At 38.9% G+C, this 13616-nt stretch overlaps 1 long non-coding RNA gene across 1 annotated transcript in view; it reads right to left on the reverse strand.

Annotated features, from left to right (window-relative positions):
• The window catches only part of LOC140741896 (uncharacterized), a 36178-nt gene that overhangs the window by 9557 nt on the left and 13005 nt on the right, over positions 1–13616 (reverse strand). Inside the window, exon 3 of the long non-coding RNA XR_012102160.1 lies at positions 1707–1908. This is a non-coding gene — a long non-coding RNA (uncharacterized lncRNA). The remainder of the gene's footprint in view (positions 1–1706; positions 1909–13616) is intronic.

Genomic DNA, 13616 nt, shown 5'->3' on the forward strand with positions numbered 1-13616 from the left:
AAATTTCACAACACATGGCGGTGATAATAAATCTGATTCTGATTCACCCTTTGCACCCCCCAACCACGCCCCTGAGTTTGCTCTCTTAGGGTTGTTAGGGAAGTAAAATTTCAAAGCGTGGATAAATAAACGGGAAGTGACCTTAACACAAGTAAAGAATTGACAAAAGATTTAATTTGTTCTTTAAATTCAGCTCATTGTGATAGTTTGGGAGGTGCATCTTTATTATGGGTAATTAGTTTGGAGTTAAAATTAGATTAATTCTATCCCTACTAAATAAGAGCAAGATCTGCAGGACTATAAAACCCAGGTTTCATGTTCCAATTAACACTACACACAAACTACAATGAAACAAATGTGATGGATTTTTCTAAATAAGGCACTTCTCTTATTTTGTTGCAAACAGTTCAGGCAATTCAACACAAGCCTTCCCTTTGTCTGAGCCAACTCACAGCCAACTGAGAGCACACAATTGATGGTGGTTAATACGAAAGTGATGACTTCCATTTATCTTGACAGGCAAAAGAAAATCATATCTGAGGGAGCCAGAGACAACAAATGAGGAAAGGTTCTGACAAGATGCAATGAGCAGAAGGAAAAAAATACAGTAGCAAAGATTGTGGGAAACACAGATTTCAAAATTGGGAATCCAATTGCTTGCAAATGTATGAGTTTTAATTGAAATACTCAGTATTTCAATTAAAACTACAGGAGAGGTGAAGCATCCAAAATGAACTGCAAATAGGGATTTATTCAATCTTGGTAAGTAGAAACTGAGACTATGTTTTATTGTCTTTTGTTGATGATCCTATGATTGTGGACTAATCAAAAATGTGTATTTAACATGCCCAGTAACTGTATTATGTCACCCATCAGACAGATGATTATTTAACAAGTTGTTCACTGGAAAACAGATGAAGGAAGGTGATTAGTGGAAGAGATGTTTTATTTGCAATAATAGATGATTCAGTGGTATCTGGGTCACTTCTGTAGAGGATTGTCAGGCAAAGGCTTCAGGTTGTATCATAAAGAGCAAACCCCAATCCCAACCCTAGTATTTTATCAAAACAAACATCCATGGAGGAGAAAAATGTATTTAAAAAAAACATAATGCAACTCAATTTAGTACTCTGGATATTTACTGTACAGGTGACGACCACAAGACCTTTCAGTAGTATTTTTCAGTATTAGTAACCACAATCTATCTTCTAATGTATTCCACACCTACAATGTGGCTTATCCCATCTTCCCAATCCTCACTCTACCCCATTTCCACTAAGGTTCCAGACTTGGATCTTAATTTCAGTCAGATCAGTCAAAACTCCACACTCTCCTCTCCACCAGATATCACCATAATTTGATTATTGTTCTGACTGGTTGTTTCCATCCTTTGTCAGTCATTTCTTCTAATGAAAATGGGTGATTTGTATGCATGTTTGGTAATTAAATTAAATTGAACCATAGAAAATAGAACATGGAACCGTACAGCACAGTACAGGCCTTTCAGTCTGCCATGTTGTGCTGATCTTTTAACCTACTCCAATATCATTTTAACCCTTCCCTCCCACATAGTCCTCCATTTTTCTTTCATCATAATGACTAATATTCATGATAAAAGTAACCTATACTAATGACAAATAACTTCATAGCTCTTGATCATTTTTGACAAAGTTGAAGGAACATTCAACTTGCAAGACTTTACCTACTTCAACAAGATGTGGTAGTTGTCGAGTCTCCGCCCACCACCTGGAGATGCTCGTCACTCTTGGGACCCATGAAATTGACAGCCGGATTAGGTTTTAAAAATCAGACGATGAAATTACAAATAATGTTCAGGAAAGATGGGTAGCATTGGAAAGCTCTCACTTGAAATGGCAGCCAGAGGATCCTCTAAACTGGTCTCAATCTCTGAAAATACATAAATTGGTAAATTGGTTCATGTTGTCACATTTACTGAGGTAGAGGGGGAAAAGTATTCTTACATACCATACCTGCAGATGAATTTATTGAAACAGTGCATTGAGATAGCACAAGATAAAACGATAACAGTATGCAGATTAAAGTGTCACATTTATAGAGAAAGTGTACTGAAGGTGCTTTATAAGTTGTAAAATCATAATGAAGTGGATTGTGAGATCAAGAGTCTATTTTGTCATACCGTGTATGGTATGAACATACCATGTTCTATAGTCTTATAACAGTGGGATAGAAGTTGTCCATGAGTCTCATTTTACATGGTTGTGGGCTTTTGCACCTTCAGCCCAGTGGGAGGGGGAAAGAAGAGAGAATGTCTGCGGTGGGTAGGATCTTTGATTTTGTTGATTGCTTTACTGAAGCAGCAAGAAGTGTAGACAGAGTCCATGGAAGGGAGGTTGGCTTTCATGATAAGCTGTATCCACAACTCTCTGGAATTTTTTGCAGTCATGGGCGGAGCAGTTTCTGTACCATGAAGCATCCAGATTGGATGCTTTCTATAGTACACCAATCAAAATAGATAAGGTTCAAAGGGGACATGCCAAATTTCTTTCACCTCCTGAGGAAGTGCATAGAGGTGCCGTGAGCTTTCTTGATTGTGGTGGCAATGTAGCTGGACCAGGGCAGGCTTTTGGTGATGGTTACTCCTAGGAATCTGAAACTCTCAATCCTCTCAACCTCAATACTGTTGATATAAACAGGAACATGTGCACCGCTTTGCTTCCTGAAGTCAATGATCCAGCTGTTTTGCTTTGCTGATATTGAGAGAAAGTTGCTGGCATATTACCATGACACTAGGTTCTCTCTCTCCCCTTCCTATACTCTGACTCATTGTTATTTAAGATATGGCGCACTTTGGTGGTACAACTGCAAACTTGTAAATAGAATTAGAGCAGATTCTGGACATGAGGTCATGAGTGTATAGGGAGCAGAGAATGCAGCCTTGACTCACTGTTGAGAGCTGAATGGACTCACTGTCGAGAGGCAACAGAAAGCCCCAGAGCATGTTTGCACAAAAAAGTAAGTTAATGATGATCATTTGCCTGTGTTCAATTTTGTGAAAAATTCAGGACAAATCATTGTTTCCCCTTGAAATGTGTCTGTAAATCTGTGACAGCAGCACAGACACTGACATATTGTCTCATCTAAAAGGTAGAATATGAAGCAATACAGCGTTCCCTCACTTTGGAATGTGGACAAAGTGATTATGTGTCTGGATTGGGAATTGGCCACATGACTTTTTGACTCAGGAATGGCTGAAGCAGTGAAATAAAATTCTGCAGTTTTCTGCTACTTATTTCATTAGTGTGTATCATATTTATTATGGGTGTCAATTTCTGCACCCAGCCATTTGATTTATTTTAAAGCCAGTATTACAAGCACTATTAGAATAATGCAAGATGAAAGGGGAACCAGCTACAGACACTGCAAAAGCTCTTTGATTTAATGATGCCAATGCTATTTCTTAATGAGGAACCTCTGCTGGAAATGTTTAATGATTGTAGGATGGGAACTCATTCATGTCGTGCATGGCTTTTATGGGGAGTAAAATCTGTCGCATTTACTTCCTTGCAAACATCCTGTATAAAATAACTTTTAATCATGTGCTTTATTTACTTGCTGAGCTGAGGAACAAATAACACTAAATTGTAATGTCAATTAGTACATAATGCAGAGCTGACTTCTCTGGTACAATATTGGAGTATTAATATATGGCTAGGAAACAGTGTTAGCCATGTGAGTCAACTCCTAAGGGACACGACTGCCATACTGGGTCAATGCCATGTCAAAAGCGAATAGGGTAGATTCCAGTTAATTGGGACGCATCGGGACCAGTACATTTAGGCCCAATTAAGTGCTGCCCCAATCAGCTGAAGTTTCATAGAAATACTTAAAATAGTATAAAAAAGACAAACTGAGTAACAAATTATATATTTAAATAAAATACAGAACAAATTAGAACACTACCAATACTACTACACTACTATAAAAGTGTGTATCCATAAGATTCAGAATCGGGTTTTATATCAGAATCAAGCGAGCAATAAAGAAAGTAAAGGTAGTTTATAAAAATAAACTAGGACAAAATATAAAAATGGATAGTAAAAGTTTTTATAATTGTATGAAGTGGAAAAGGATGGCTAAAGTGAATATAGGTTCCTTGAAGGGCGAGAAGGGGGAATTGATATTGGGTAATGTTAGAAATAGCTGAGACTTTAAATGACTATTTTGTGTTGGTCATCATCATGGAGGACATGTCCAACATGCCAAAGAGAGATGTTATGGATCCTCGATACAATAGAGATCACTAAATAGGTAGTGCTGAGCAAACTTGTGGGCCTAAAGATAAGTAAGTCCCTTGGTCCTGGTGGAATGCATCCCAGGGTACTAAAGGAAATGGCAGAAGTTATAGTAGAGAATTTGGTGATAATTTACCAAACTTCTCTGGACTTTGGGCAGATCCCGGCGGATTGAAAGATAGTGAATGTCATGCCACTGTTTAAAAAAAAAGGATGTAGGCAAAAGGCAGGTAACTATAAGCCAGTTGGTTTAACAGCTGTAGTTGGGAAACTGCTTGAAGCTATCATTAAAGAAAAAATAGGCACTTGGAAAGAAATGGATCCATCAGGCAGATGCAGCATGGATTCAGCAAAGGCAGGTCCTATTTTTTCAGAATTACTGGAGTTTGTTGAAGATACAGCAAGTGCAGTAGATAAAGGGAAACAGATGGACATTACTCACTTGGATCTCCAGAAGGCATTCAATAAGGTGCTGCATAGAGTTGGGGGTGATGTACTAGCATGGACAGAGGATTAGTTAACTAATAGAAAGCAGAGAGTTGGGATACATGGGTGTTACTCTGGTTGGCAATCAGTAGTAAGTGGAGTTTTGCAGGAGTCGGTGCCAGATCTGCAACTGTTCATGATATACATTAATGATCTGGAAGACGAGACTGACTATAGTGTAAACAACAACACACACAAAATGCTAGTGGAACACAGCAGGCCAGGCAGCATCTATAGGGAGAAGCGCTGTCGATGTTTCGGGCCGAGACCCTTCGTCAGGAGTCAGGACAAACTGTGCAAAAGATATGGAGAGTCTGCAGAGAGATATAGCTAGGTTAAGTACGTGGGTAAGGGTCTGGCAAATGGAGAACAATGTTGGTAAATGTGAGGTCATCCACTTTGGAAGGAAAAATGGAAGATCATATTATTATTTAAATGGTAAAAATTTGCAGCATTTCTGCTGTGCAGAGGGACCTGGGAGTGCTTATGCATGAATCAAAAGATTTGTTTGCAAGTGAAGCAGGCTATCAAGAAGGCAAATGGAATATTGGCCTTCTTTGCTAGAGGGATTGAATTTAAGTGCAGGGAGGTTATGCTGAAACTGTACAGGGTACTGGTGAGGCTACACCTGGAGTATTGCATGCAGTTCTGGTCTCCTTACTTGAGGAAGGATATACTGGCTTTGGAGGTAGTGCAGAGGAATTTCACCAGGTTGATTCCGGAGATGAGGGGTTAGACTATGAGGAGAAATTTGGTCACCTGGAATTTGAAAGAATGAGAGGAGATCGTATATAAACATATAAAATTATGAAAGGGATGAATAGAAAGCTGTTTCCACTGATAGGTGACATAGAACTAGGGGACATAGCCTCAAAATGAGGAGGATCTGCTTTTCCCAGTGAGTGGTGAATCTCTGGAATGCTCTGCCCAATGAAGCAGTGGAGGCTACCTCTGTGTATATATTTAAGACAAGATTGGATAGATTTTTGCATAGTAGGGAAATTAACGGTTACAGGGAAAAGAAAAGTAAATGGAGATGAGTCCATGGCCAGATTATGCCATGATCTTATTGAATGGCAGAGTAAGTTCAATGGGCTGGATGGCCTACTGCTGCTCCAATTTTTATTATCAGAATCAGGTTTAATATCACATGTATATGTCATGAAATTTTTTAACTTTATGGCAGCAGTACAATGAAATATATGATAAATAAATATAGTGAATAAGTATGAAGTACAGTTAATATACTGTATATATGTCTATTAAATAATTAAGTTAAAATAAGTAGTGTAAAACAAAACAGAAATAAAAAGTAGTGAGATAGTGTTCATGGGTTCAATATCCATTCAGAAATCTGATGGCAGAGGAAATGAAGCTATTCTTGAATCATTGAGTGTGTGCCTTCAGGCTCCTGTACCTCCTCCCTGATGATAGCAATAAAAAGAGAGCAAGCCCTGGGTGAAGAGGGTCCTTAATGATGGATGTCACCTTTTTGAGACATCGCTCATTGAAGATGTCTTAGATTCTGGGGAGGCTCATGCTCATGATGGAGCTGACTGAGTTCAGAACGTTCTGCAGCTTATTTTGATCCTGTATCTTGGCCTCTACCATACCAGACAGTTAGAATGTTCTCCACCATACATCTGTAGAAATTTGCGAGTGTCTCTGGTGACATACCAGATCTCCTCAACTCCTAATGAAATATAGCTATTGCCGTGCCTTCTTTGTAACTACATTGATTTGTTGGGCACAGGATAGATCCTCAACAATGTTGACACACAAGTACTTGTAAGTGCTCACCCTTTCCGCTTCTGATCCCTCTATGAGAGCTGGTTGTGTTCCCTCCTCTTACCCTTTCTGAAGTGCACTATCAGGTCCTTGGTCATACTGATAATGAGTGCAAAGTTGTTACTACTAAGTTACTAACATGGTTAGAGCATTGGCTGATTGGTGGGAGGCAGCAAGTTGGAATAAAAGGATCCTTTTCTAGTTGGTTGCAAATGACTAGTGATGCCCGCAGGGGTCAGTGTTGGGACCACTTCTTATACTGTATATAAATGATTTACATGATGGAATAGATGGCTTTGTTGCCATGTTTGCAGATGATATGAAGATTGGTGGAGGGACAGGTAGTGTTGAGGAAACAGGTTGGATGCAGAAGGACTTGGACAGATTAGGGGAACTGGCAAGAAAGTGGCAAATGAAATACAATGTTGGAAAATGCATGGTCATGCACTTTGGTAGTGGAAATAAATGTGTGGACTATTTTCTAAATGTGGAGAAAATCCAGGAATCTGAGATGCAGAGGGACTTGGGAGTCCTTGTGCAGAATACCTCTTAAGGTTAACTTGTAGGTTGAGTCGGTGGTGAGGAAGGTAAATGCCATGTTAGCATTCATTTCAAGAGGTATAGAATACAATATCAAGGATGTATTGCTGAGGCTTTATAAGGCACCGGTGAGGCCTCACCTTGAGTATTGTGAACAGTTTTGGGACTCTCATCTTAGAAAAGATGTGCTAGCATTGGAGAGGTTCCAGAGGAGGGTCACAAGGATGATTCTCGGAATGAAAGGAACGTTTGATGGCTCTGGGTCTGTACTCACTGGAATTCAGAAGTATGAGAGGGGTTCTCATTCAAACTTTTCAAGTGTTGAAAGGCCCAGACAGAGTAGATGTAGAAAGGATGTTTCCCATGGTGGGAGAGCCTAGGGTAGGAGGGCACAGCCTCAGGATACAGGGGCACCCTTTCAAAACAGAGATGTGGAGAAATTTCTTTAGCCAAAGGGTGGTGAATTTGTGGAAGTTGTTGCCACATGCAGCTGTGGAGGCCAGGTCATTGGGTGTATTTAAGGCAGAAATTGATAAGTTCTTGATTGGACATGGCATCAAAGGTTACAGGGAGAAGGCCAGGAACTGGGGTTGAGGAGGAGGAAAAAAAGGATCAGCCATGATTGAATGGCAGAACAAACTCGATGGGCCAGATGGCCTACTTCTGATCCTGTGTCATATGGTTTTATGACACCTCTCAACCGGCTGATACATTTTGCTCTTGTACATCCCTTTAGATAATGTTGGGAGAGTTCTCCCAACTGCTTAACGTATTTTGTTGTATGAGATTAAAAATGGCAGTAACTGGAATGGTCTCTTCTAATTAACATCATTATTTGATGCGTCTTCGCTCTTTTGGTAGGCATTGAGGACAGACATGCTAATACTCTCAGCAGTACAATCATCCAGCACAGTACATACCTCAGGAGTGCATTTGTGGTACATTCCCAAGTTCATGCTATAAACAGTTTCTAAGATGGATGTTCCCGGGTGGAATTTCCACTTTCCAATATGACAACATTTACTGCAGGAGGTTAAAAAATAAGCTGGCTCCTGATGTCTGAAAACACTTGTCATTACTGCAGACTCACATCGTTGCTTTCTGTTTAGCCCCAATTGTAAGAGACTTCTTCAAAAGTGAGATTGCACTGATTGAGTCATGATTATCTTCCTTTTCTGCACCTTCTATCAACAGTTGTACAATCAGAAAATTGTGTTTAATCCAGAGGAAAAAAATAATGCATATTAATGCCCATGTCATCAGTCTCAGCTAATGTAAACTAAATAGAGACCCAGTCTTGGATTGTACAAGAATCCCTATTCAACTGTTTCCAAGCAACGGAACCTCCAATGGGTTAATGATTGATGGCAGAGTGGAGTGCATGAAAGGGACATAAATTGCAATTCTGATTCATTTAGCTTAACTCCTTTCCAACCAACCACTCCATCCATTGCATTTATGTACAAGGGCATGAATGCACTGGGTTCTGAAGTGACAACTCTAGCTGGAAAGGTATGATCTCCTTCCACCTCCCAAAATCCACCAGTAACTAAGCAAGATATGGCAGGTACTGCAGTTTGGATTACACACAATATGCTGGAGGAACTCAGTGGGTTGAACACGATCTGAGGGTGGGAAATGAATCGTCAATGTACCTGCAGTGCTGATGGAGGGTTATAACCCAAAACACCAACAATTCCTCCCTGCCCCCACTCACAGATTCTGATTGACCCGCTAAGTTCCCCCAGCAGATTGTTTGTGGGATAACCACTAGCCATTGCCCATTACATGCTAATGATAGTGGAATGAGTCAGATTTGCTTATCTAGACTGAAACAGATGAGTCATTAAAATGAAATTGCTCCACATTCATATAGCAGGCAGACCATTTCAAATGGAGCAGAAAATTCTCCATACCAACTTGGCATTTCAATCTCAACCAAAAACAATGGAGCAAAATTGCTTGTGGGGCATTGCTCTTTACCATTGGACTATAGCATTTCCAACAGGTTGAATTGACTGAAATGCTCTTTTGGCTGTGAGTTTCCTTGGGGCACAATGAAATCTTGAAAGGTGCTGCAACACCTTTCTTATACCTTTCTTTAATGAGACCATCCGTGAAGGCCGGAAGTCAGCACAGGCTGCAATGCAAGATGGGTTATCAGTGGTTCACCATATACCTTATGGAGTATGTGACAATGATGTCCATTTCACCTGCTGTCTCAGACACCAGGCATGGTGCTTCTCAAGTCAGAATGTGAAACTCTAATTGGATCAGATGTAAATAAATGTACTTCAGTGCAAAAGTACTCACATAGCTGATTACGTCCGCTGCAGGACAACAGCAGGCCATTGTAGTTACCAGCGTACCAAAAGCAGGTAACAGTTTAGAACATTACAGCACAGTACAGGCCCTTCAGCCCACAATGATGCTTATAGAGCTGCTTTTGCAGAAAGCCAAGCACGGTATATTGAATGTTCCTGCAGTTGTAATTTAGATTCAATTACTGCATAATATGAAGACCTATTAGTATCTAATTAATTAGGAATATATCAACTGATGCATTATAAGTAAGAAAAGTCAGGTGCCTAACTTTGAAATCATAGGACCAATTCCTGATGGTGTAGCCCAGAAATAGATTATCATGGATTTCCTCAACCAAGTTACATTATGTTTGCAATCTATAGGCAAAGTTAAAATATATGAGCAATTATTTTTTAATACTGCAAAAGTTGCTTTTCATTTGGGAGAGACTATAATGTTGATCCTTTGTGATTCAGAGCTCATCTACTTTCATAGGAATAAGACCAATGGGAGCAGTATATGGGATATTTTTATATTTTTATTATCATGAGGCCAGTCAGACTCACAGGTCTATTCTTCATATAATGGAACACTCTTCTGTAACCTACTCTGTATTTGAACACAGACAAGGACAAACATGAGATCTATCTAAATGCACACATTGCACACTAGACTTTTGCTTAACTAACTTTTATATCTTTACTTCTTTAAGTTTGAAATTGTACCTAACAAATGAGAGAATTACAGGAGCAATAATTACAATTTAGACAATATAATGGTTTTAAAACCGAGAGGATGTATTATTCACCCAAGTCATCATCACTTTCAAGAACTCCTTGATCACTGTGGGATGTAATGAGACGAATAGGTTTCCACTGTGAGTGTGTTTATATTAACCTTTTGGAAATGACTTCAAACTGACTGATCTAAGGCAATTCATAATCATCTGCAGTTTATCATTTATTCTGCAAAATTCAAACAAAAACTGGAAACAACTTTTTACTTCAGTGCACAATTTTACTTATGTTTTTACTGATACTTGTGTTGTTGGAAAGGAAGTAAGGAGGAATGCGGTATGGAAGTTAAATTAGAACTCTAGTATTCCTAAGACCTTTGCTAAAGGAATTTACATTCAGTTTAAATCCATAATTAAAATAAAAAACTAGTGATTAGTAATGATGAGAATAAATGATGTTGTAAAAAGGTCATCTTGTTTGTGGGAAAGAGGTCTGTTTTCTTATATGTGGCTTCAGACACACCTATTTGAATAATGCTGAAGACCCATCAAGTCATTCATTTCAGCAGCATTCAGGGAAGTGGTCTTCCATTGATGCCCAGACCTTGAAAAAATATCAAATTAAAACAGACACAGGAAACAAAATTATAGAACTTTTTTCTTCTAAGTTTTTAAGTTCTATATATGTATATCCTTCTAGAAAGCAATTTCCAAAAAACACTGTAGTATAAACATTGAAACAAAATCCCATCTTAACCTAATGCAAAATAGCATGGCTAAATACAGTGGCATGCAAAAGTTTGGGCACTCCTGGTCAAAATTTCTGTTACTGTGAATAGTTAAGTAAGTAGAAGATGAACTGATCTCCAATTAAAGATGAAACATTCTTTTCAACATTTTAAGCAAGACTAGTGTATTATTTTTGTTTTGTACAATTTTAGAGAGAAAAAAAGGAAAGGAGCACCATGCAAAATTTTGGGCACCCCAAGAGACTTGAGCTCGCAGATAACTTTTACCAAAGTCTCAGACCTTAATTAGCTTATTAGGGCTATTGCTTGTTCACAGTCATCATTAGGAAAGGCTAGATGATGCAAATTTCAAGCTATAAATACCCTGACTCCTCAAACCTTGTTGCAACAATCAGCAGCCATGGGCACCTCTAAGTAGCTGCCTAGCACTCTGAAAATTAAAATAAATGATGCCTACAAAGGAGGAGAAGGCTATAAGAAGATCAGTGAATCTTTTTCAGGTAGCCGTTTCCTCAGTTCATAATGTAATTAAGAAATGGGAGTTAACAGGAACGGTGGAAGTCAAGTTGAGGTCTGGAAGACCAAGAAAAGTTTCCGAGCGAACTGCTCATAAGATTGCTAGAAAGGCAAATTAAAACCCCCATGTGACTGCAAAAGACCTTCAGGAAGATTTAGCAGACTCTGGAATGGTGGTGCACTGTTCTACTGTGCAGTGACACCTGCACAAATATGACCTTCATGGAAGAGTATTCAGTAGAAAACCTTTCCTGCGTCCTCACCACAAAATTCAGCATCAGAAGTTTGCAAAGGAACATCTAAACAAGCCTTTTGATGCATTTTGGAAACAAGTCCTGTGGACTGATGAAGTTAAAATAGAATTTTTTGGCTGCAATGAACAAAGATATGTTTGGAGAAAAAGGGGTGCAGAATTTCATGCAAAGAACACCTCTCCAGCTGTTAAGCATGGGGGTGGATTGATCATGCATGGGCTTGTGTTGCAGCCAGTGGCACGGGGAACATTTCACTGGTAGAGGGAAGATGAATTCAATTAAATACCTGCAAAGTCTGGGAGCAAATATCACACCATCTGTAAAAGAAAGGATAATGATCCTAAACACACCTCAAAATCCACAATGGACCACCTCAAGAGGCGCAAGCTGAAGGTTTTGCCATGGCCCTCAGAGTCCCTCAACCTAAACATCATCAATAATCTGTGGATAGACCTCAAAATAGCAGTGCATACAAGACGGCCCAAGAATCTCACAAAACTAGAAGCCTTTTGCAAGGAAGAATGGGTGAAAATCCCCCAAACAGGAATTGAAAGACTCTTAGCTGGCTACAGAAAGCGTTTACAAGCTGTGATACTTGCAAATGGGGGTGTTACTAAGCATTGACCATGCAGGGTGCCCAAACTTTTTCTTCACGCCCTTTTCCTTTTTTGTTATTTTTAAACTGTAAAAGATGGAAATAAAATGTAATCTTGCTTAAAATTTTAAAGAAATGTGTCATCTTTAACTTTATGCCTTTTGTCTTTTACTCACTTAGCTATTCACAGTAACAGAAATTTTGACGAGGGGTGCCCAAACTTTTGCTTGCCACTGTATTTGCCAAAGGAATTTTCTTCCTAGAAACACAAAAATCCCTGATGACACTATTTCCTTTGAATTTATTGCACTGTCAATAAATGAAAATTGCACTACTTAATTATTAATTTCACAAGATATTGGTGTAACAAATCTGCTCTTCCTGCAGAAATCTGATCTAGGTCATTACCATGAAAATGTTAATATTTTATTTGAGATTTGTAATTGCAAATTTGAAGTGAACTACAAGATTGCCGAGATATCTACAATAAATGTTAAAATCTAACAAGCTACTATTTTTGCTAACATGATCTGGGGATTACCAGGTGTACCATGTATCATATAATTGACCAGCAAGCTCCTGTACCTGATGTTGCTCCCTCAGTATTTCAAAGTTAAAGTCACTGTAAAATTTATTATCAGAGTACATGCATGTCACCACATACAACCCTGAGATTGAGCAGAAGAGCAGCATTAAAATAAAGCATTCTTGGACGGTTTGAAAGATGATGTGAGAAATTTTCCACTTATTGTTTCATTTCTATTTTGGGACCAATTAAATCAATAGAAGCCCTTCAAATAAATGAAAATGAGAACTGTTATGTGCTATTGAGTCGTGTTGTGTTGTACTGAGTGGAGGATCTGTCGCACTGTTCACTGGCATTCACTAGAGATCAACAGATATTGAAAGACATTCACTTCTTTGCATGTTCAGTATGTTAAATTCTGTATTACTCACCTAACCAGGCTATACTAGGCAAAAGCTGCTCATCAGTAGAGACAAACAGTGGTTCTCAACAGAAAGCAAGTTTCTTCTTACCAGCTGTACTTCATAAATTGATAAATCAGCATAAATGTTTGGATATGCAGCTGTAGGAGAAAGCTGCTTCAATACAAAGTACTCCCCAAGCTCCATAACAGCACATATTCCAAAACACACTATTGTAGAGAATGAAGGCACATTATCTGTGGAAGCACTTTGCTGGAACAATGTAAATCTAACTTCACTAGCACATTCATTCTTCAGTGCTCTGTAATATCCTTGGTTTTATATACACTGTTGCATTGCCCATTCCTTTTGAGCAATGTTTCCTGTTCCTACACTTCTTGACTCCAGCAACTGATGGGAAGGAAAAGGCTCAAATCCATTGCTTCA

Source organism: Hemitrygon akajei, chromosome 19 (assembly GCF_048418815.1).
Source record: "Hemitrygon akajei chromosome 19, sHemAka1.3, whole genome shotgun sequence".
Taxonomy (NCBI): Eukaryota; Metazoa; Chordata; class Chondrichthyes; order Myliobatiformes; family Dasyatidae; genus Hemitrygon; species Hemitrygon akajei.